The sequence below is a fragment of the Vombatus ursinus genome, unplaced genomic scaffold, assembly GCF_900497805.2.
Source record: "Vombatus ursinus unplaced genomic scaffold, bare-nosed wombat genome assembly UNPS02015398.1, whole genome shotgun sequence".
Taxonomy (NCBI): Eukaryota; Metazoa; Chordata; class Mammalia; order Diprotodontia; family Vombatidae; genus Vombatus; species Vombatus ursinus.
The window spans coordinates 2903846-2928118 of record NW_020955176.1 but is presented as its reverse complement, the minus strand read 5'-3'; the positions used below and the strand labels follow the sequence as shown (position 1 = coordinate 2928118).

At 40.3% G+C, this 24273-nt stretch overlaps 1 pseudogene; it reads left to right on the top strand.

The window, feature by feature from the left end:
* The first annotated feature begins 264 nt into the window (after positions 1–264).
* Positions 265–11761, top strand: LOC114032117 (annotated as a pseudogene).
* The last annotated feature ends 12512 nt before the right edge of the window (positions 11762–24273 follow it).

Genomic DNA, 24273 nt, shown 5'->3' with positions numbered 1-24273 from the left:
CAGCCATCATCTCAGGAAGCAATCTCCATGGAGATATAACCCAAGTGCTTCTTCCAGGTGCTTGGACCCCACCTCCTCAGCAGCCAGTTACAGAACATATGAAAAATTAAGTTCTCACCACCAAAATCCAAGTGATTGAGCATCAGATCAAATATGATTATCAATTGAAATGACATTAAAGGAGATCTGTAAACTTTCCTGGATTCCTGGAACCTACGACTTCTTCCAATTTAAGGTAGTGGCTGATCCCATTGGCTCTGCACCATGTATTCCTCCCTGGCTCCCAGCATCTGGCTCCCCTGTAGCATCTCCAGGGACAGCTGGAACTGGAGCATTATTCTACTGCTCACCTTTCTCATTTACACCTGTTACCACATGTCTAAGAAGCCAATCAGTATTGTCAAGAGTCAGCTGCATTGAAATTGTACAGGGCTAGAAAAGCCCGACCACAACTCCAACAGCACCACATGGTGTGACTGGGCTCCATTTGATCAGGACAGCTACAAAGAACTGCTGGGGCTGTGGACAATGCTCTTTTGGTTGCCTATGCTGTTGGCATGTTCATCAGTGGGATTTTGGGGGAGCAACTTCCCCTCTGCTATTACCTATTTGCTAGGATGTTGCTAAGTGGGATTTTTACTTCACTCTTTGGCCTGGGGTTATTATTGGAACATCTATCAACTGTGGTACTACATGCTTGTCCAAATATTTAATGGACTAGCACAGACTACAGGCAGGCTATAGGTGGTGACCTGTGTTGGTAACTGATTTGGGAAGGAAAAGTGTGAATTTATCATGGGTAGCTGGAATTCCCACACATCTGTGAGCAATATACTGGGCTCCCTGATTGCAGGTATCTGGGTGGGTTCAGCTTGGGGCCTGTCCTTCGTGGTAGCTGGTATTATCATCAGTGTCCTGGGCCTCATCAGCTTCTTCTTCCTTTCTGAGTACCCTGAAGATGTGGTCTATACCCCACCTCAGCACCACAATAGGCCTGTTGAAGACCTGGGTGTATTTATGGATTTAGTGGTTGAGCACTGCCCTGAGAGGGAGAATAGAACTGAAGGTTCTGGATGTTCCAAGAAACCAACTGAAAAGCGTTGGGCCATCAGTTTCCTAGGGGCATTCAACATTCCAGGTATAGTAGAGTTCTCCTTGTGTGTGCTTTTCACTAAGCTGGTCAGTTATACCTTCTTCTATATCTTCTTATATCATTAACATGGCTCATATATGATCCAGTGCAGCTGGGACTCTCTCTACCCTCTTTGATGTTGGTGGCATAATAGGTGGCATCCTTACAGGGATCATCTTTGACTATACCAATAGCAGGGCCACCACCTGATATGTCATGCTAATTGTGGCTGCCCCTAGGCTATTCCAGCAACCATGTTGACCATTATGGGATTGGTAATTCTATAGTGATGTTGATTATCTTTGGGACCTTGGTCAATGGGCCCTATGCTCTCATCACCACTGCTGTCTCAGCGGAACTGGCTACACACAAGAGTCAGGGGGGAGGGAGGGGCAATTCAAAGGCACTTTCCACTGTGACAGCCATTATTGATGGAACTGGTTCTATAGGTGCTGCTTTAGGGCCCTTGTTAGCTGGAATCATCTCCCTTACAGGTTGGAGCAATATCTTCTATATGCATATTTCTATAGATGTCTTGGCTTGCCTGTTCCTCTCTCACTTGGTGGACGGAGATTCAGGCCCAGAATGGATGTTTGAACAGAAACAGAGGCTTTGTTCTGGCCTCGCCTACCCAAGGTAGTGTCCAGCAGGCTATGGTTTGTATTATATAAAGAGTTCTGAGGTCCCTATCTGATGTATAGTAACCAAGTATAAGTAATCCAATCTCTGTTGGATTCCCAGAAAACTCCCCATGGGAGAGACAATGGATACACCCACGGACATAAACACGAATTTAGGGCACCCAGAGTTGTTTAGCCCCAGACCAGTCCAGGCACCCACTATAGGTCTTAATAGAATTTCCAATGGAAAGGGGTCTGAAAAGCCTTAGAGAATCATAGATTAAAGAAAATGATACAGGAACTTTGTTGTATGGAGGTCATAATAGTAGGGCTGGAGCTAAGGGGGCATCCAAATCACAGCCTTTTGCCTATCCCAGGTCTGATTTCTTTCCTGAATTGGGTAACTTTCTTAAATGTTAAGTGCCAAGATAGAAGGTTGGGATTCTAAACACAATAATCCATACTGTTCCTCTCCTCTCCCCACTACCATTAAATTTGAATTGACTTTGTAATCAATTGTTTCCTCCTGTAGCATGTTTTCAGGTGAAGAGCTGCAGAGTTTGAGGTCAACTCTCTGTGCCCCTCCTCCATGACCTTCATATTTCTGTACTCCTGATTTTAATCTTTCCTCCTCTCCTGCCCTCCCCGGCCATCTCTGCCTCTGTCTATAAATGACAGCTCAACTTTTCCATCCTTGATTAAACTTTTAACCAAAAAAGAAAAGAAAAGAAATGACATCAAAGCATATGCATTACTGACTTGTAGCTGTAAGTCTCCTCCATTAGAATGTGAGCTCCTTGAGAGCAAGTACTGACTCTTGCTTTTCTATTTGTATCTGCAGCACTTACCACAGTGCTTTGTACATAGTAAATGATTTTTTTTCATTTATGCATTCATGCATGCATTCATTCATTCATTGGAGACTGGAGGAATATGAAAATTGTCTTTAAGAATCTGAATAGTTCTTGTGTAGATTAAGGACTATATTTGCTCAGCTCTACAGGCAAGAAGTAGAGGGTCAGACTTTAGCTCTATGTAAGAAAAGACTTCTAATGGTTAGAGCTGTCCAAAAGTGAAATGAAATTTCTTAGGAGCTTTTGATTTTCCCTTCTTTGGGGTTCTTCAAGTAGCAGTTGGATGCTGTAGTAGCAGCAATTCCTGCTCCGATAAGGTTTTGCCTAAATATTCTTTAAAGCCCCCTTCAGCTCAGACTCTGATTCTATAACATTCAAAGACAGACCATTTGAGGGATCTTTGAAGATCCCATTCAAGGAGTGTACAAGTTGGGTGGGGATTGAAAGGATATATACATAATAAAGATGTGTGGAGGAAAGAGCATTAAATTTGGAGTTAGAGGAATTGAGTTCAAATCCTGACACTTCTTTCTACTTGTATGTCCTGTGGCCTTCAATTATTTAGCGTCTCTTAAGTTTCAAACTCCCCATCTGTGAAATGAGAGGCTAAAACCAGAATATTTTTGAGGTCCCTTTCAGATCTAAATTCTGTGATCTTTAGTTCATCTTACATATCCAAAAGAAATAATTTTTATACTTCTAATCTTAAGCTTTAACATACATTATCACATTTGATTCTCACAATAATGCTAGGAGGTAGGCGCTGATATTATTATCCTTTTCATAGAAAGAGAGACTGAGGCTGACAGAAGTTAAGTTTGAAGCCCTTCAAACTTTGTTGTTGGTTAGTCATTCAGGCATGTACAACTCTTTGTGATCTAATTGACCATGGCATACCATGCCCTGCTATCCTCCATTATCTCTCTAAGTTTGTCCAAGTTCATATTCATTGTTTCCGTAAAACTATCCATCTCATCCTCTGCTGTCCCCTTTTCCTTTTACCTTCAAATTTGCCCAACATCAGGGTCTTTTCCAGTGAGTCCCATCTTCTCAGTATGTGGTTATAGCATTTCAGCTTCAGCTTCAATATTTGACCTTCCAGTGAATAGCCTGAATTCATTTCTGTAAGTATTAACTGATTTGATCTCCTTGTGGTCCAAGGGACACTCAAAAGTCTTCTCCAGCACCACAATTTGAAAATGTTGATTCTGTGGCACTCAGCTTTCCTTAGAGTCCAACTCTCATAGCCATACATGGCTACTGGAAAAACCAGAGCTTTAATTATATGAACCTTTGTCAGTAAGGCAATGTCTCTGTTTTTTAGTATGTTGTCCAGATTTGCCATAGCTTTTCTTCCAGGGAGCAAGCATTTTTTAATTTCATGTGGCAATTGTTGCCTGCAGTGATCTTTGAGCCCAAGAATATAAAATATGACATTGCTTCCATTTCTTCTTCCTCTGTTTGCCAGGAAGTGATAGGATCAGTTGCCAAGATCTCAGTTTTTTTGATGTTAAGCTTCAAGCCAGCTTTTACACTCTCCTCTCCTCTTTCACTCTTGTCAAGAGGCTTTTTAATTCCTCTTCACTACCTGCCATCAGAGTGGTATCATCTTCATATATGAGATTGTGATATTTCTTCTGCCAATCTTAATTCCAGCTTTTGAGTCATCTAGCCTGGCATTTCACATGATGTACTCTGCATATTGGGGCAGCTAGATGGCACAGTGGATAGAGCAAGGAGCTTGGAGTCAGGGAGACTCATCTTCCTGAGTTCAAATCTGGTCTCAGACACTTACCAGTTGTGTAATTCTGGGCAAGTCACGGTACTCTGTTTGCCTCAGTTTCCTCATCTGTAAAATGAGCTAGAGAAGGAAATGGCAAACCACTCCAGTATTTCTGCCAAGAAAACCCCAAATGGGTTCACGAAGAGTTGGACGTGACCCAAACAACTCAACAGCAACTCTGCATATAGGTTAAATAGGGTGACAACACATAGCCTTTTCCAATCTAAAACCAATCAGTTGTTCCGTGTTTGGTTCTAACTGTTGCTTCTTGGCCCCCATACAGGTTCCTCAGGAGGAAAGTAAGATCATCTGGCACTTCCATCTCACCTTCAAACTACAAGGCCATTATTTTGTCCACTCTGCAGCTAGATGGCACAAGGGATAGAGCACTAGGCCTGGATTTGGGAAGATCTGCATTCAAACGCAGCCTCAGATAATTCCTAGCTGTGACCCTGGGCAAGTCACTGAACCTCTTCTGCCTCAGTTTTGTTATCTGTAAAATGGAGATAATAATAGTACCTACCTCCAAGGGCTCTTAGGAGGTTATAATAAGATAATACTTATAGAGTTCTTTGTAAGTCTTAAAGAGCTATATATAAATGCTAGCTATTATTATCATTAACATTAGTATCTAGATTATTGCTCTGGGCTCTTAAGGACACAGTTTTTGTAGCTAATTGAAGATTTAAACACTTTAACCTTAGTATTAGTTGGATACAATCCAGCCAACACTACAAAAACTGGGCAGGGGATTTCCTTCAAATTCTAAACTCAATAACAAAGTGCACAATACTAGTTCATAACATCAGCACAGATTGTTCTTTTTTTTTTTTTTTTACATTTTCCTTTTAAAAAAAAGTACACCAGTGCTCTTTGTTCCATAGGTTGCAAAAAGATAGGAGTGGAGGTGGGGGGACAGCCTTGGTACTTTCCTGGCATCCTCTTACTGTCAGGAGAAATTGAGAAAGGCCTCCCCTATGGCAAATGAATGGGAGGCCATGGACAAGGAATGGGCAATGAGCTGTACAGGTGAAGGGAACATTCACATGGGTGGGCTCATAGAACAGCTTAAGCGTGTGAATGGCAGTGTTTGTGGCGTACCCTTGTGGTCTGGGATCACCCCATCTTGCTGCTCTGCACACCTTAGGTGTAGGTTAGAGGAAGATCCCAATCTTTGTTTCCTAACTCTTCTTACCTAGGTAGCCCTGACAGATGACAGATCCCTCTTACCTTTACTCTCTAAGAGATGAGAACCAAGATGCATCAAACTGGTTTTCGCGGCAAGTAAACAGTGACACCTTTCAGCCCCAGCCTCACCTCTAATCCTAGCCACATGCACAGGTGGCAGTAGCAAAATACCTATATAATGTGACATGGGGACTCTTTCTCACAAATCACATCTCCTAAGTAAGCCTCCATCCCCTTCTATCTAACCCACTATTTCATGAATTTGTTTTTAAATGCTCTTTGTTATTATGAACTTTATGAATATCACCAAACATGAACATCTCAATATACAAAGATTAGAAAAGAGGATTGTATATGAAACACTGACATTTTGGTTTTTTTTGAAGAATATTTTAAATTCAGGGGGTGGAGCCAAGATGTCAGAGTAAAAGCAGTGACTTGCTTGAGCTCTCCCCCAAACCCGTCCAAATATCTATAAAAAAAATGGCTCTAAACAAATTCTAAAGCAGCAGAACCCACAAAAAGACAGAGCGAAACAAATTTCCAGCCCAAGACAGCCTGGATGGTTGATTGGAAAGGTATATGGCACCGGGCGGGGAGAGGAGCACAGTTTGGCATGGGCACGCAGGCCGCAGCGATCCTGGAGCAGGCCTCAGAGGACTGAATCGAGGGCAGCTGTCGAGGTTTCCAGATTTCTCAACCTATGAACACCAAAGACAACTTGGAAGGTCAGTGGGAAAAGTCTGTGTTAGTGGGGAGAGAGAGAAGCCAATGGTCTCAGCTCCAGTCCCTGAGCTCGGCAAGGGCAGCAGCTGCCTCCTGAGCTTTCAGCCCACAGACTGAGGGGAAATTGAGTGGCTGATCAGAGGGGGACTGCAGGGATCTCTCTGCTGGTGCAGTATTCTCTGCTTTGCCCATGCTTGGATCTGGGTCACAGTTCTGGGTGGTGGTCCTGGGGCAAGGAGGAGCGCTGGCGTGGTGGAGCTTGTTGTGGCTGTAGAGAGGAAACCCTCCTCACAGTTCTAAGACAGAAAAGAGTGCTCATAGACCAAAGCACAGGCCAGGAAAGGAGTAAACACCTTGCCCTTGATCATACCACCTTGGAAGAACTGAAAATTTACAGGTCCCTAGAAATATCTCTGAACACAGCTGCACAAAACCCCTGAAACTTGGGACAGTACATTCTCCACACTGGAAACAGACTCCTACCTTAACAAAGAGTTGATAACTCAAGTAATTGACTAGGATCATGAGCAAGCAGCCCCAAAAGAGTCAGACTATATTATCTTACTTTGATGACAAAGAAGATCAAAACATACAACCAGAAGAAGACAACGAAGCCAAAGCTCCTACATCCAAAGCCTCCAAGAAAAATATGAATTGGTCCCAGGCCATGGAAAAGCTCAAAAAGAATTTTGAGAGCAAGTAAGAGAAGTAGAGGAAAAACTGAGTGATGCTAAAGGAGACCCAAAAAAATACTGAAGAAAATAACACCTTAAAAAATAGCCTAACCCAAATGGCAAAAGAGGTCCAAAAAGCCAATGAGGAGAAATTAGCTGAATGGAAAAGGAAGTCCAAAAGCTTACTGAAGAAAATATTTCCTTAAAAATTAGAATGGAGAAATTGGAAGATAGGGACAATTTGAGAAATCAAGGCACTGTAACACTAATCAAAAGGCATGAAAAAATAGAAGAGAATGTGAAATATCTCATTGGAAAAACAACTGACCTGGAAAATAGATCCAGGAGAGAGAACTTAAAAATTATTGGACTATCTAAAAGCCATGATCAAAAAAAAGAGCCTAGACATCATCTTTCAAGAAATTATCAAGGAAAACTGCCCTGATAGTTTAGAACCAGAGAGCAAAATAGAAATTGAAAGAATCCACCAATCACCTCCTGAAAGAGATCCCCAAAGGAAAACTCCTAGGAAAGTTGTAGCCAAATTCCAGAATCCCAGGTCAAGTAGAAGATATTGCAAGCAGCCAGAAGGAAACAATTCAAGTATTGTGGAAACACAATCAGGATAACACAAGATTTAGCATCTTCTACATTAAGGGTCCAGAGGGCATGTAGTATGATATTCTGGAGGGCAAAGGAATTAGGACTACAACCTAGAATCACCTACCCAGCAAAACTGAGTATAATCTTTCGGGGTAAAAAATGGTTATTCAATGAAATAGAGGACTTTCAAGCATTCCTGTGGAAAAGACCAGAGCTGAATAGAAAATTTGACCTTCAAATACAAGACTCAAGTGAAACATGGAAGAGATAAACAGGAAAGAGAAATCATAAGAGACTTATTAAGGTAGAACTGTTTACATTCCTGCAGGGAAAGATGATATTTGTAACTCATGAGTCCTTTGTCAGTATTAGGGTAGTGGAAGGGAAAAAATTATATGTTTGTATAGATAGGTAGATAGAGGACACAGGGTGAGTTGAAGATGAAGGGGTGATATCTGGAAAATAAAATTAAGGGGTGGGAGAAGATTATACTGGGAGAAGGAGAAAGCGAGAAGTAGAATGAGGTAAAATATCTCACATGAAAAAGACAAGAAAAGGCTTCCACAGTGGAGGGGAAATGGGGGAAGGTGAGAGGGAATGAGTGAATTTTATTCTCATAGGATTTGGCTTAAAGAGGGAATAACATGCACAATGGAGTATGGAAATCTATCTTACTCTACAGCAAAGTAAGGGGGGAAGGGGACAAGAGAGCAGGGGGTTGATAGAGGGGAGGGCAAATTAGGGGAGGGGATAATCAAAAGCAAATACTTCTGAGGAGGGGCAGGGTCAAAAGAGAGACTAGAATAAATTGGGGGGTAGGATAGGATGAAGGGAAATATAGTTAGTTTTTCACAACAGGACTACTATGGAAGTGTTTTGCATGACTACACATCTATAACCTGTATTGAGATGCTTGCTTTTCAATGAGAGTGGGTGGGGAGGGAGGAACGGAGAAAATTTGTAACCCAAAGTTTTAAAAACACATGTTAAAAATAAAAAAAATTAAAAACAAAACAAAAACAAAACAAAACAAAAGAATATTTTAAATTCAACATGAATGTAACAAAAGTCCCCTGGTTCTTTGTGTCCCCTTCTGAACTTTCTTCTGTGTTTTAAAAAATGTTTCATTAAGAAAAAAAAGGGCAGCTAGGTGGCGCAGTGGATAAAGCTCCAGCCTTGGAGTCAGGAGGACCTGAGTTCAACTCTGGCCTCAGACACTTGACACTAGCTGTGTGACCCTCGGCAAGTCACTTAACCCCAATTGCCTCATCAAAAAGAAAAAAAAATGTTTTGTTGATGTTCCTTTCTTCTTTTATCTACACTATCTCTCTCCACCCCTCCCTCCAGTAGCCTAACCTACTCTTCTGGGTTAGATTGTAAAGGTAGGGATGTAGTTTCCAGAAGGCCTACCCATTTTACAGAAATAACTTCTCTTACAGGAAGGTAAGATGACATCACAGGCTTTGAAGTATGTAAAGTGCTCTACAAGTTTAAGAAATTATTTGGCTATAAGACCATTGGGATATAAAAGCTTGGCATGATGGATAGAAGGAAGAAAGGAAACAAGCATTTATTATGCACCTACCATGTACCAGGCACTGTTCTAAGCACCTTACGAATATTATCTCATTTGATCCTCACAACAACCCTGGGATGTGGGTGCTATTGTTATCCCCATTTTACAGTTGAGGAAACTGAGGCACAGAGACTAAGTGACTTGTCCAGTGTTACACAGCTAGAAAGTATCTGAAGGCAGATTTGAACTTGTCTTTCTCACTCAAGGCCCAGTGCTCTATCTACTGTACTACCTAATTGCCTAAAGAGCAGACCCTGAAGCCAGGGAGATCTGAGTTCAAATGTCACCTCTGACACTTGCCAGCTGTGTGATCCTAGATTAGTCACATCTTATCTCAGTGCCCCCATACAATCCTCTTAAGACTGAAAAGTGGCAGCACAGTTGCAGATCTTCATTGATAGAAGGAGTACCCTGGGAGTGTCCCAATGAAACAACAGGTGAATGACATTCCTCCCTCCACCCCCAACACTCACACAAAAGGCCATTGTTAAAAATTTTAGGTAAGTTAGCTTACCATTTTACCTCTCTGTAATGGACACCCTGGAAAACAGCCCTGAGGGGATGAAACAGAGTGAACACATTTTTTTTCAGAGATGACCTGTTTCTCCTGAGCTCCAGTCTCATATCATTGCATTACATCTTGAACCAGATGTCCCGCGGTCATCTCAAACAACATGTCCAAAACAGAGCTCATCTTCCCCTCCAAACCCACCCTTCCTCCAAACTTCCCTGCTTCTGCCAAGGGCATCTTTCTTTGTGAAGTCTGTCACCTACAGTTGTGACCTTAGTGTCATTCTTACCTCTTCGTTCTCCATCACCCTGCATTGACGTCAATTGTCAGGTCTTATTATTTCTACTTTCCAAAATTCCATCACCTTCTTTCTACTCACAAAGCTACCACCCTACTTCATTAAATCTTGCCTAGACTACTGAAATCACGTCTTAATTGCAGTAATATCTCTGCTTCAAGTCTCTCCTCATTCTAGTCCATTTTCTATTCTGTTGCCAAAGTCATTCTCCTAAAGCATAGGTCTGATCATATGCTTTGATAGGCCAACCTTTCTAACCATATTCATGACTACATTTCATGCACTCTGTGGTCTTGCAAATTTGTCTTACTATTCATAAGATAATAGATTTAGAGCTCGAAGGAACCTTAGAGGTCATCAAGTCCAACCCCCCCTATTTTACAGGTGAGGAAACTGAAGCACAGAGCAGTGCCCTGGGTCATTCATCTAGTAAGTGTCTGGGGTAGGATTTGAATCCAAGCCTTCTAGATTCAAAGTTCAGGACCTTATACACTTCTCTGGGCTGTCTCCTCATGCATGATACTCCTTCTCCCATCTCTATGCCTTCGCCTTTGTCTCCCATGTCTGGAACACACTTTCTCCTCACTTACGGTTCTTAGAATCCCTAATTAGCTTCCAGGCTCAGTTCAAACCTCATATTCTGCATGAGGCTTATCTTTATCCTCCCCCCCACCCCGGGATACTGTCTTCCCCACCAACATTGTCTTATAATTTTGTATTTATTTTGTGTGTCTATATACATATATACATGTTGTCTCCCATGTAAACTCCTTGAAGGCAGGGGTTGTTTAATTTTTTTTCTTCATATCCCCAGGACCTAACATAGTGCCTGGCACGTAGTAGGTCCTTAATGAATATTTGTTGATTGATTGATAGGAAAAGTATGGCTATTAATTGTGATAGAAAGTCTCAGGTGGGACTACATATTAAGAAAAGCATGAAAGCACTATGGCCTGGAGGAAAGTGAAGCTGTGTTAGTCAGAATTTGTTCATGCTATTTTCTATGCCCTGCATGCCCTCGGTAGACTGCTACCATCTTTATCTGTCAAAATCCTCACTTCCAAGATGCAAGTCAAATGCTACCTCCATCATGAAGTCCTGATTCCTCCAGCTGGAGAGGATCTTTCCTCAGACCTTAAATAGCACTTTTTTGGGAGCTAAATAGTATTTTTTTGTTCCAATTACATGTAAAGATAGTTTTGAACATTCATTTTTGTAAGATTTTGAGTTCCAGATTTTTCTCCTGCCTCCCTTCCCTCCCTCCTCCCCAAGATGGCAAGCAATCTGATATAGGTTGTACATGTGCAATTATGGAAACATATTTCCACATTGGTCATGTTGTGAAAGAAGAAACAGAACAAAAGGGAAAAACCACAAAACCCAAAAAACAATGGATACAATGTGCTTTAATGTGCATTCAGATTCCATAGTTCTTTGTCTGGGTGCAGATAGCACTTTTCATCATGAGTCTTTCGAAATTGTCTTGGATCATTGTATTGCTGAGAAGAGCTAAGTCTATTAAAGTTGATCATTGCACAATGTTACTGTTATTAGGCACCATTAATGTTCTCCTTGTTTTGCTCACTTCACTCAGCATTAGATGGGTCTTTTGACACCTATTTTGCAAGCGGAAGGGACACAGACAGCAACAACAACGACAGCCAGCAACAAAGACAGCTGGCAGTCTGGTGATGATGGAGGAAGCAAACGCGAAGGAAGGCCAGATCCCCAAACTCCTAGTGCAGTGGTTTGTGGTCACATTATTTAAGAACCAACAGACCTATTTCCCTCAGTAACCCCAGGCCATTGGCAGCCTTTGCTGTACAATCCTAAAGTGCTATATACATGTCTTCTATTATTTATTATTTTTATTGTTATTATTGTTGTTATGACAGCTGACTATCAGGACTGATGTTCAAAATGATCCTGCTCAGAAAAGAAACTTAAAATATGTTCACTATCCTCTGCATAGGACAGGGAAATAGAGAAACCATTTTACAAAAATTTCTATAAACATGGTTAAGATTTTATATTTTTTGAGCATTTGAGAGGGCATCCTCTCGGCATTTGGAAATTAAATTCTGTGAAATACATCATTCATATCATTGTATTAATGTTTTGAATTTGAAGGGACCTTAAAAGTCACTAAGTTCAACCTAATAATGACAGAAGAGGAAACTGAGACCTAGAGACATTTTTTTTTCTAGGCAATGTGGTTAAATGACTTGCCCAGGGTCACACAGCCAGTAAGTGTCAAGTGTCTGAGGCCGGATTTGAACTCAGGTCCTCCTGACTTCAGGGCCAGTGATCTATCCACTGCCCTGCCTAGCTGCCCCAACCCAGAGACATATTAAGTGACATGTTCAAGGTCAAACCACAGGCAGTAAATGGCAGAGGAAGGACTGAACCCAGATCCTTTGACTTTAAATCCATTGTCCTTTCCATTCTAACATACTGCCTATGTGGATCCTAGGGAGGAGAAACCAAAGGAAATATTTAAATACAAAAAGCTAACAGGCATATGGGGGAGGTAAAGTGTTTAGGGAGACAGTGGGTCTCTCAAACTGTTTGCATATGGGTTCCTCAGAAAAGACTTGCCAGGATCAAGGCTCTTTGTAGGTTTGTTTCCATATGAAACTAGCTCATGAATCCCTACCAATGCCATTACCTTAAAGCAAAAGCATTCAATGAAATTAGATGGAAAGAAAAGTAGAACTAAACCTGGGGCACACTCTCCCACAAATATGCATATGATTGGTTCTTCTGTACTGTGATCTCATTAAAAGTGTGAGATGAGTGGGGAAGATCTCAATTAATCACTCTACATTACACAAAAGATCACATTCAAACAAAACAAATGAACATACTGGCTACATGAAAACATACACCTCATTAAAAACCTTTAGTCTACCACCTTTCTTCTGGGAAGGGAGAGGCATGTTTCACCATCATTCCTCTGGTCATAGTTGGTTGCTACATCAGAGTTCTGAAATCTTTCAGTCATTTTTCCATGCAATGCATTACTGTGGTGACCATAGAAACTATTCTCTAGTTCTACTTAATTCATTCTGCATCAATTCATATAAGCCTTCCTATGTTTCTTTGAATTCTTTGTAATTGTTGTTTTTTATGGAATAGTAACACATCATTACATTTATTTACCATAATTTGTTCAGTAGCTCCCCATTTGGTAGGAATTCACTTTCTGGTTCTTTGCTTCTACAAAAAGTACGTGTGTAAACTTTTTGCATATATGGGATCTTTCCCTCTGGCTTTGACAGCCTTCAGAGATATGCCTAAGAGGAATAATACTCTTTCTGAATCAAAGAGCACATACAGTTTAGTGACTTTTTTTTAGTAGAACTTGAAAGTGTTTTTCAGAATTATCAGATGTATTCACAGCTCCTCCAATGTTTACCATTTTTGTCTTTTGTCATTTTAATTGATGTGAAGTTTGGAAGGTAAATCCTCAGAGTTGTTTTATTTTGTATTTATCTTATCAGTGATTCAGAGTATTCTTTCAAAAAGGCTGTTGATAGGGGCATCTAGATGGTGCAGTGGATAGAGCATCAGCCCTGAAGTCAGGAGGACCCGAGTTCAAATTCAGCCTTAGACCAAGCACTTGACACTTAGTAGCTGTGTGACCCTCGGCAAATCACTTAACCCCAATTGCCTAAAAAGAAAAAAAAAAAAAAACAGCTGCAAAAAGGTTGTAGATAGCTTGCGTTTCTTCTTTTGAGAATTTCCTTCAGGGGCAGCTAGGTGGTGCAGTGAATAGAGAATCCGCCCTGGAGTCTGGAGGACCTGAATTCAAATGTGACTCAGACACTTGATACTCACTGGGCAAGTCACTTAACCCCAATTGCCTCACCCCCCCTTCCCCCCAAAAAAGAAAGGAGTACAGAGAATTTCTTTCAAATATCCTTTGACCATTTAATGATGGATTTTGCTCTTTTATTTGTATCAATTCCCTATATATCTTGGATATCAGACCTTTATCAGAAATATTTGCCGCAAATGTTTTCCCCAGGTAGCTATTTGTCTCCTAATTCTAGCTATATTCATTTTGTTCTTGCAAAAGTTTTTCAATTTATGTTATTCAAATTGTTCGTTTTGTCTTCTGTGATCATATCTACCCCTTGTTTAGTTAAGAATTCTCCCCCTAGCCAGAACTGTGCAAGATAACTTCTTCCATTCCTCTCTATTTTTTAAAATGCCAAAACTTTATATATATACATATATATAATATTATATATATGTTTAGGTTATGAGTTTACTGTGGCATATAGTATGTGATGTTGTTTTAACCTCCTAAATTCTGCCAAACTACTCAGTTTCCCCAGTTTTTGTAGAACAGGGTGTCCCCTACCCCAGAAATTGGTGTCCTTTGGTGTAGTGAACTGGTCTTCTTGGTCTTTCTTACCTACCATCAACTTTTCTATTTTTCAAAAACTATCAAATAGCTTTGATGATTATTTATTATCTATATGTGGCCAGAAAAAAACCTTGTCATACTTTGAGCACACCCTGATGCCTGTCAATATTAGATTAATAAGGCATTGTGTTATAAGAGAAATATTATATTTCCTTTCCCCATTATTTATATTGTACTAAGAAGCAATGTGGCTTAATGGATAAAGTCCTGGACTTGGAGTCAAGAAGGCCTGAGTTCAAATTCTGCCTCTGACACCTCTGTGTGACCATAGGCAAATCACCTATTCTCTCTGAGTTTCCAGCAACTCTCTAAAACTATAATTTATAGATCGTTTGTCAGCTGACAAATCACAGGTCCCTGAAGTATGTTGTACTTACAAAGAAGGTAGGTATCTAGGTATGTAACCCATTCATATTCTACCTTGTGAGTTCTGCATCACCCAGATATGAAATTAAGCTCAATAATATTAATGTCTTTTGGGGGGGGGCAACAAAGATCATGGGATAGAGAAGTAGGTCAGCAAGAACCATGAAACATATTTGACACATTGAACAGCTGGTCTGTTCAAAGTAAATTGAACTCTTGGGATGGATGGTTTTCCCCTAAAAGGGGGGTGGGTGGAGGGTGTGAAACCTTGTCTATTGCTTAATTTTATCTGTCAGCAGCAAGTACTGGATGAGGCATTACTGCTTCGGTAAAACTGTAAGGGCCGACTTTGGCCACCTCATTCATGAAGCCGTGGTCAATTCACTTTTTATTGAAGAATATCTTCCCTGAGTTCCGAAAATGATTTCAGATGGATTTATATATTTCAGTGTGTATTTCTAATAGGAGACAAAAAACTAGATTTGATTTCTTTTTAAAAACTTCAAACAGGTTTTGAGTATAATCTTTGAGCATTTTAAGTGATTTCCTCAGAAGATAGGGTATTCTGCCAATTTAAGACAGCCAATGTTTTGACTCCTAGCCCTAATGAACCAAAGTAAAATCTTAAGAGTTGAGTCATTCCTTAATCTTCATGCAAAACCTTTAAAATTCCTTTGAAAAACAAACCTTTGCTTTCATTTGTACATTAATTTTAAATTTTTATTGGAATGTTTTGTTTTTATATCACTTTCATTTCTAACTATTTCTGTATATATTCTGTAATTTCATAAAGTAGGCTAGGTAGAAAATTAATTGATTAGGAATGCCTGATTAACTCTCCTCCCCACTATAACATTTACAATCTTTGAGTTATGAAAATAAAAAGGAAAGGTTCCTGGCACAAAAATTACTGGTGTGTTACTTATAATTCTTTTTTTTTGTATAATTCTTTTTTTAAAAAGTTTATTGGGGCAGCTAGGTGGCACAGTAGATAGAGCATTGGCCCTGGATTCAGGAAGACCTGAGTTCAAATCCAGCCTCAGACACATAACACTTACTAGCTGTGTGACCCTGGGCAAGTCACTTAACCTCACTGCCTAACCTCCCCCCCCCAAAAAAGTTTATTGATAGCTTTGGTTTTTACATGGTAGTCATTTTTGAATATAGTACTACCCTCTCACCAGCCTTCCTTTGTAACAAAGAAGAAAAACCCAATTAAGCAACACATCAATTATGTATGATAATACAGGCCACATTCTACACACACAGTCCCTACCATTCCAGTGAAAAAAAGGAGGTACCTTGTCCCATCCTTTTTCCAGCACCAAATTTGATCATTATGATCACACAGGGTTAAGTTTCATTTTATTGTTCTTTTCATTTACATTTAGTAGCTACTGTGTATATTGTTTTCCTGGATCTGCTTATTTTACTCTTTATTTATTTACTCTTATTTTATCTTATTTACTCGATTGTCACCTATATTTCCATGATTCTCTGTACTCTCGACATTCATTGTCTCTCATGTCACAGTAACATTCTATTCCATTCACAAACATAAATTATTTAGCAATTCCCCTAACAGTCTTCTTTGTTTCCAATTTTTTGCTACCATGAAGAATGCAACTATAAATGTTTTATTATATAATAATATAAATAATGTAATATGTAAGGTGTATATATGTATGTATGTGTATGATATACACATGTCTTCCTTTCCTTTGGGTATAAGCCCAAGGATGAGCTCTCTGTAATCAATAGTCTCTTCCCTCTCTGATGGGGCCCACATTTCTGCAACCATCCACTCTTGGCACCACCTTGTCCTCTGGACTCTCCTGAGAGGGCAGAAGGACTTGGGAACTTCTGGACAGGCAACTCCTTTCCCATCAGAAGTAGTTGCATCATCCAACTAACTCATGGAAAGAGCTGAGAGCTGTCAGCGCCTTTTGCTTCTACTCAGTGATCTTTGAAAGATCATACATGTTTTGAAAGTTAACACAGGAGTGGGAAAGCGCCAATATAATAATGATTTTCAACAAAGGGAAGCAACTGGAGCCTGACGAATATAGGTCAGTGAGCTTGATTTCAATTCCTGGCCAAATTCTAGAATGTTTTATTAAAAGGAAGGTTAATGACCCTGTGGGAAAGGAAATTGTGATGACAAAGCACCAATGCAGTATTTAAGGAACAGGTCATGTAAGACTAGTCTTATTTCTTTTTTTGACAAGTGTGATCATGTCATTTGTTCAGTTATTTTCAGTCCCCATTTGGGGTTTTCTTGGTAGAGATACTGGAATGGTTTGCCATTTTCTTTTCCAGTTCATTTTACAGATAAAGAAACTGAGGCCAACAGGGCTAAGTGACTTGCCCAGGGTCACACAGCTAGTAAATGTCTGAGGTCATATTTGAACTCAGGTCTTCCTGACCCCAAGCCTGACACTCTCTCCTCTGGGCCACCTAGTTACCCTGCTAAATAAATTCCAATGGTTCTCTATTACCTCCAGGATCAATTATAAAATTTTATGTTTGGCTTTTAAAATCCTTCATAATCTGGGCCCTTCCTATCTTTCCAGTGTTTTAACATTTTGCTCCTATCCACATACTCTACCATCCAACAACACTGGCCTCCTTGCTGTTCCTGGTATGTTTCATCCATGGATTCTATACCTTTTCACTGACTGTCCCCCATGCCTGCAATGTTCTCCCTTTTCATTTTTACCTCTTGGCTTCCCTGGCTTCCTTCAAGTTTCAGCCAGATCCCACCTTCCACAAGGTGGGATCCCTCTTTATACTAGTCCCTTCCCTCTGAGATTACTTCTAGTTCACCCTGTATATATACCTGGTATGTACATAGTTGCATGTTGTCTCTGCCATAAGAATATGAGCTCCTTGAGGGTAGGGACCATGTTTTTGCCTTTCTTTGTATCTCCAATCCAGTGCTTGGCACATAATAAGTACTTAATAATGCTTATTGATTTGGCTTGACAGGTTTAAGAGTTTGGTAGGTTAGGGAAATGTGCAAGATATAGTTTACATAGATTTTACTTAAGCATTTGATAAAATCTCTCACCCTATTGTAGAATAGATGGAGAGATATAGGATAGATTATGGTATCAATCAAATTATCAAGTATTTATTATGCATCTGCTATGTGCCAGGCATGATGCAGGGTGCTAGGGATACAAACACAAAGAATGAAACCATCCCTTCTTGTAACAGGCTTGTATTCCGATGGGTAAACAATAAGTATGTGTATAAAAGTATACACGGCATCAATATAAAGTTAATACACACACAAAGTAGCTAAATACAAAGTGATTTGGGAGTGAGGGCACTAACAGTTGAGGGGATCAGGAAAGGCTTTATGTAGAATTTGGTACCTAAGTCATATCTTAAAGGAGATAAAGACCCTCTGTCTCTCTGAGGCAAGGGGAAGGAGGGAGTGCATTCTGGGCATTGGAGACAGTGAAGAAGCAAGAAGGCTGGAGTTGGAGAATCACGTGGAAAGATTAGAAAGAAGACCAGTTTGGCTGGGCTGCAGAGTTTGAAAGGGAGAATAATGTCCAATAAGGCTGGAAAGACAGGTTGTATAGGACTTTGAAAACTAGATAGAGGAGTTTATATCTAATCCCTGAGGCAATAAGGAAGTCACTCGAGTTGGTTGAATAGGGGAGCCACATAGATCTGCTCTTAAGAAAAATAACTTTTGGCAGCAGTGAATGGGAAGGACTGGAGTGGGGAAATTTTTGAGGCAGGGAGACCTATTGCAATAGGAGAAGGATAATGAGATTAAAATTTAGACACGTTGACCACCCTCTCCATCTAGATACTCTCTTCTTTCTGGGTTTTCATGACATTGTTTTCTGCTGCATCACCTCTTACTTGCTTGACCACTCCTCAGTCTTCATTGCTGGATCGTTATCCACATCATACTCCCTAACTGTGGGCGTTCCCTAAGGTTTTGTCTTGGGTGAAAAAAAATCCTTCCAAGCACAGGATGAGAGAAACATGGTTAGACAGCAGATGTTTTAGAAAAAATCTCAGGGAGTTTTAGTGGACTACAAGCTTAATGCAAGTCAGTAATGTGATATGGCAGCTCCAAAAGCTATGCCTCCACTGAGAAACATAACGTATAGGATGAGGGAAGTGACAAGTTCCCTGCCCTGTACTCTGGTTAGACCACTTCTGGACTACTTCCTTTTATACTTTTTCTCTACTAACAACATTTATCTCAATTCTTAGCAAACTATATGCTTTATTTTAGGTAATATTTTATTCCCTCCCAATTACAAGTAAAAACAATTTTTAATATTTTTTTTAAAGTTTTGAGTTCCAAATTCTTTCCCTAACCCTCCCCTCTCCCCAAGACAGTAAGCAATTTGATATGTTATAATGTGTGCAATGTGATTCATAAAGAAAAGGAGCAAAATGTATATTCTTTTACCTAGATGACTAGTTTTGGATGCTGCATTTTAGGAAGAATATTGATAATCAGGGGAGTTTCCAGAGGAGGGCCAACAAGGATAGTTAAAGACCTTGAGATAATGCCATGTGAGGATTAATTGAAGAAAAAGGGAATCTTTAGCCTGGAGAAGACTCAGGAGGAAATGATAGCTATCTTTAAGGACTGGAAGGAATGTCATAGTGGGAAGAGATGAGATGAGGTCTACTTGGACCCAGGAGACAAAACTAGAAAAATGAGTAGAAAGTACAAAGAAGCAAATTTAATATTATGGAAAAGAAAAACGTCTTAACTTCCACAAAAATAGAGTGGACCACTTCAGGAGATAGTGGTCAGAGCCCTTCAAACATAGGCTGGGTGACCAGTTGGGTAAATTATACAGGGGATTATTGTTTAGGTAAGATTAGACTTTATGACTTCTGAGGTTTCCTCTATTCTGAGATTTTGTTATTTTATAATTCTCTGGTATTTCTGGTGGGGTCAACATCATAATGAGAGAGGCAGGAACGTGTTCAAACATAATAAGAGAACAGTCGAATCTCATCGTCTGTAGTTCTCTCTACTGTGTGAGATATGAAGAACCTCAAAACCCCACTCTTAGACAAGAGTCTAGGCAATCTAGTCTTACGCTAGTTCACAGAATTTTAGATTGGAATATCCATCTGGTCCAAGCCCAGTCCCTAAAAGAATCCCCATTACAACCTTCACTTGGCATTCTCTAGTGAGGGGGCCTCTCCCTACCTCCAGAAGTAGCACATTGCACTTGCAGGTGGCTCTGATAGTTTGGGAGTTTTCCTGGGCTCGAGTCTGAAACTGCCCTTTGCAACTTCTGTGCATTGTTCCAGGTTCTGCGTCCCTAGTCCTTCCATGAGATAGCCATTCAAATATTTGGTGATACCTATGCTAGCTCCTCTGGGTCTTCTCTCACTGAGTCTAAACTTCCCCAGTTCTTCCAGATGATCCGGATGTGACACAGACTCAAGGTCCATCCTGATCAGGCAGCTCATGGTGTAGCAGATAGAGCACTGGGATCAGGTCAGCAAGACCTGAGTTCAAATCTGGTCTCAGACGTATACTAACTGTGTGATGCTGGGCAAGTCACTTTACCTTTTCTCAACTATAAAATGGGGATCTTAATAACGCCTTCCTCACCATGTAAGAATCAAATGAGAGAATATCTAGCAAGTTCCTACTACAGTGACTGGCACATAGTAGGCACTTCACAAATGCTTGTTTTTCCTTTCCTGATTGTCCTTCTCTAGTTTATCTCCAGCATATCAATGTCCTTCCCAAATGATGATCTGAATGCCCGGAACTTAACCCAATTCTTCAGATGTAATTTCACCATGATAGAGTAGTCAAGGATCATATTAGCTCTCTCAGTTGCCACATCAATTGACTCATACTGAGTCAATAAAAACTCCCAGATCTTTATCAGACAAACTGATTTCAAACCGACCTCCCACATTTTGTATTTGTGAAGTCAGTATTTTCAACTTATGTCAATTTGATAAACTTGCCAGTTATAGTTTTATGCAAGTTACTAATAGAAATGCTCATTACCACAGATCCCTAGGCCACTCCATTCTGGATTTCTTCCAAGCAGTCGTTCAAAAAGTTCTAATTTTATCTAGCTGTATTACTGTCTAGCCCACATTTCTTTATCTTTTCCGCAACACTTTACCAAATGCTTCTCTAAAATCTAGGTAAACTTTACCTAAAGTATTCTCCTGAGCTTCCAGTTTAACAACCCTATCAAAAAAAAGGAAGATTAGCCTGGTGTGACCAATTTTTGATAAAACCTCTCTGGCAATTTGTAAAAAACAAAAAAACAAAAACCTACTTTCTTTTCTAGGTGTTATCACTACTTATTGCTCTTTAGTAATCCAGTGTAGATGTTTCCCCCCAGGTCTATAATTTTAATTTTACTTCCTTCATTTTTTTGAGAAGCAAATCAGCATTTCTCTTTCTCCAGGCCTCCTGTGCCTCACTTCTAAATTTTAGTCTATTTTCTCATTCAGTACCAGAGGATGAGGTTTATCTGGACCAGACGACTTGAATCCATTAATTTCTGTCCTTATATGCATATAATAACAACTCCCTATTTCTGGTTGTATTCCTTCTGGTTCCAAAGTCATCCTTCTTGGCAGAGAAAATAGACTAAAATTTAGAATTGAGCAGCTCTGTTTTCTTTGTCATCTCTTATCATTATCCTCTCCATCCCAAACAGCAGTCTTGTTTTTTCTTTGATCCTCCTGTTTTCCCCCAATGTAGCTTAAAAAACAACAAAGAGGCCACCTTTTTTGTTACTCTTTTTCTTATCAGTCAGCTTAACTGAGCACTAGCACTCCTGACACCATCTTTTACAAGATGTGCTACACTTTGGCAAGCATCATTTCTTCCCTGTCCTTCTTTTCCATCTACCTTCTTATCCTTTTCAAATCTAAATTGCTTGGTGAGTCTTTTGTGAAAACAACTTTTTTCCTCCTCATCAGAATTGTTTCCCTTTGTGCCTGCAGAGTCTCATTCTTTAGAGTTTCTTATAGTCATGGGATGGTTTTCTCTATAGAATTTTAGTCTATGGAATTTTATTCATTATTTGTTACATTTAGTCTGTGGAATCCTACCTGTCCTTCCTCTGAACTCTGTGAAATCCATTCTTCCCAAATCCAGGAGACTTTCACCTTCTCTTTCACAAACTCACAGAGAGATAGTGATCACTTCCCCCACAAAATTCCCATCATTTCTGCCTCAGAAAGCAGTTCCTCCTTTAAGTGAGACTCAGATTCAGGAGGGAATTTCCCTTTGTCAGTTCCTCTTCCAGCAGTTCCCCCTAATTTCCCAACTTGATCAAACTTTTATTAAATACATGTTATGTGCAGGACTGTGGGGGATATACAAAGATAAATAACATATGGTCTCTTGTCCTTGGGGTGTTGCAATCTAGTAAGGGAATAGGACACATATGTAAATACTGATGGCGAGTTAAAAAATTTGTCAGAGAAGCACAAAGTACTTTTTTAGGTCCAAGAAGGAAGAAGCATCATTGACTGAATAGGTTATAGAAGGATTAGTAGAGGCAGTGGTGTTCAAACTTGGCCGTAAAGAATAGGCAAGATGGGGGGGGGCAGCTAGGTGGTGCAGTGGATAAAGCACTGGCCCTGGAGTCAGGAAGACCTGAGTTCAAATCCAGCCTCAGACACATAACACTTACTGGCTGTGTGACTCTTGGCAAGTCATTTAACCCCAATTGCCTCACCAAAAAAAAAAAAAAAAAAAGAATAGGCAGGATTTTGACTTGAAAGGTAGAAATGAGGAAGAGAGTGAGGACATTCCAGGTGTAACAAATGATGTCAGCAAAAGTGCAGAAACAGGATATGTACCAGGGACAGTGAGCAAACTAATTTAATCAGAGCAAAGAGTATGCTGCACGTAGTGGGCATTTAGTAAATGTTTGTTGAACTATGTAGGGGAATCAAGTGAGAGGAGGCTGTAAAGGCAGGATGAGGCCTTGAATACCAGTCTGAGGAGCATGTTGGCAATGGGTACTGAGGCAGAGGAACATAGCCAGGGCCCCACACTAGGGGTGTACTTCAGAGGCTCCGCCCTCACCTGAATCAAACCAGACAGGGTAACAGACTGGATTGGAGCTTCATTCAATGGGCTGTCTTCCTGCCAGGCCAGAAGGGTCATGGCAAAGTCAGAGTTTGGGAGAATGAATGGCCCGGGAACATTTGGCAACACTGGCAGCCAATCAGCCAATGGGATCTGGATTTTTGTTTTGGTTCATTGCATCCATTTCCCTCTGGCGTTTGGCGTGGCTCTGGCTGTCACCAGGAAGCCTCACGATATGTCTGTATCTACCTTGTTCGTTATCTGCCAGGGTGTGCCTAGGGCACGTGCGGCTTCTGGGCTATATGTTGTCCCTCGTCCATGTCCTGTGCATTTCTTCTACTGATGGTTCAACAGCAATGATGATGTGTCTGGATGGTATGTCTGACTTAACATAATAACAGCCACTAGCATTTATATAGTTAGTTAAGGTTTATGTATATTATCTTTATATGTGTTACCTTACTTGATCCTCACAATAATCCTGTAAGGCAGATGCTGATATTATCCCCACTTATTGCTGAGAAAACTCATCAACAAATGAGGAGGTTCATTGCTTTACTAAGAGTCACACAACTAGTACGTATCTGAGGTAGGATTTGAACTCCAGTCTTCTTGATGCTAAACCTTACACTCAATCTCTTGTTATCTGAAGAGTGCCAAACAGTGAGAATTTTACTTGAGAAGTGAATAGGGATCCATTTAAATATTCGGGGAAAGGGAGTAACATATCTGTGCATACCATAGATTAATCTGACAGTGATTATGTGGAGACAATATTGGATGGGGAGTAGAGATAGACTATTTAGGAGGCTACCACAATAGTGGTAGATAATGAGAGCCTAGACTAGGGTGGTGGTAATGGTGACATAGAGGACATAGCTGGAAGAGATGCTGCAGAGGCCAAAATGATTATTTGTTGTTGTTCAGTGGTATTTGAAAACCCCATTTAGGGTTTTCTTAGCAAAGATACTGGAGTGGTTTGCTATTTCCTTCTCCAGTTCATTTTATAGACAAGGAAACTGAGGCAAACAGGGTGAAGTGATTTGCCCAGGGTCACACAGATAGTAAGTGTCTGAGACTGGATTTGAACTCAGGTCTTCCTGATTCCAGGCTAAAATTCCATTTTATCCACTGTGCCACATAGCTGCCCCTCCAATTGATGGGATGTGACAACTGATTGGGTGTGGGAAGTGAGAGAGGGAAGAACTAAAGAGAACATCAAATACTCAAATACTAGTGACTAAGTGAATGATAGTGCCACCAGCATCAATATGGAAGTCAGAGAGGAGCTTTGGGCAAAAGATCACTTGATTTCAGAAATAATGGATTTGAAGTACTGGTGGGAAATCCAGGTGCTGATGGACAGGCAGGTGATGTGGGTTTGGAGCCATGTAGATAAGGCAGGATCAGAGATTCTGGTTAATTATACT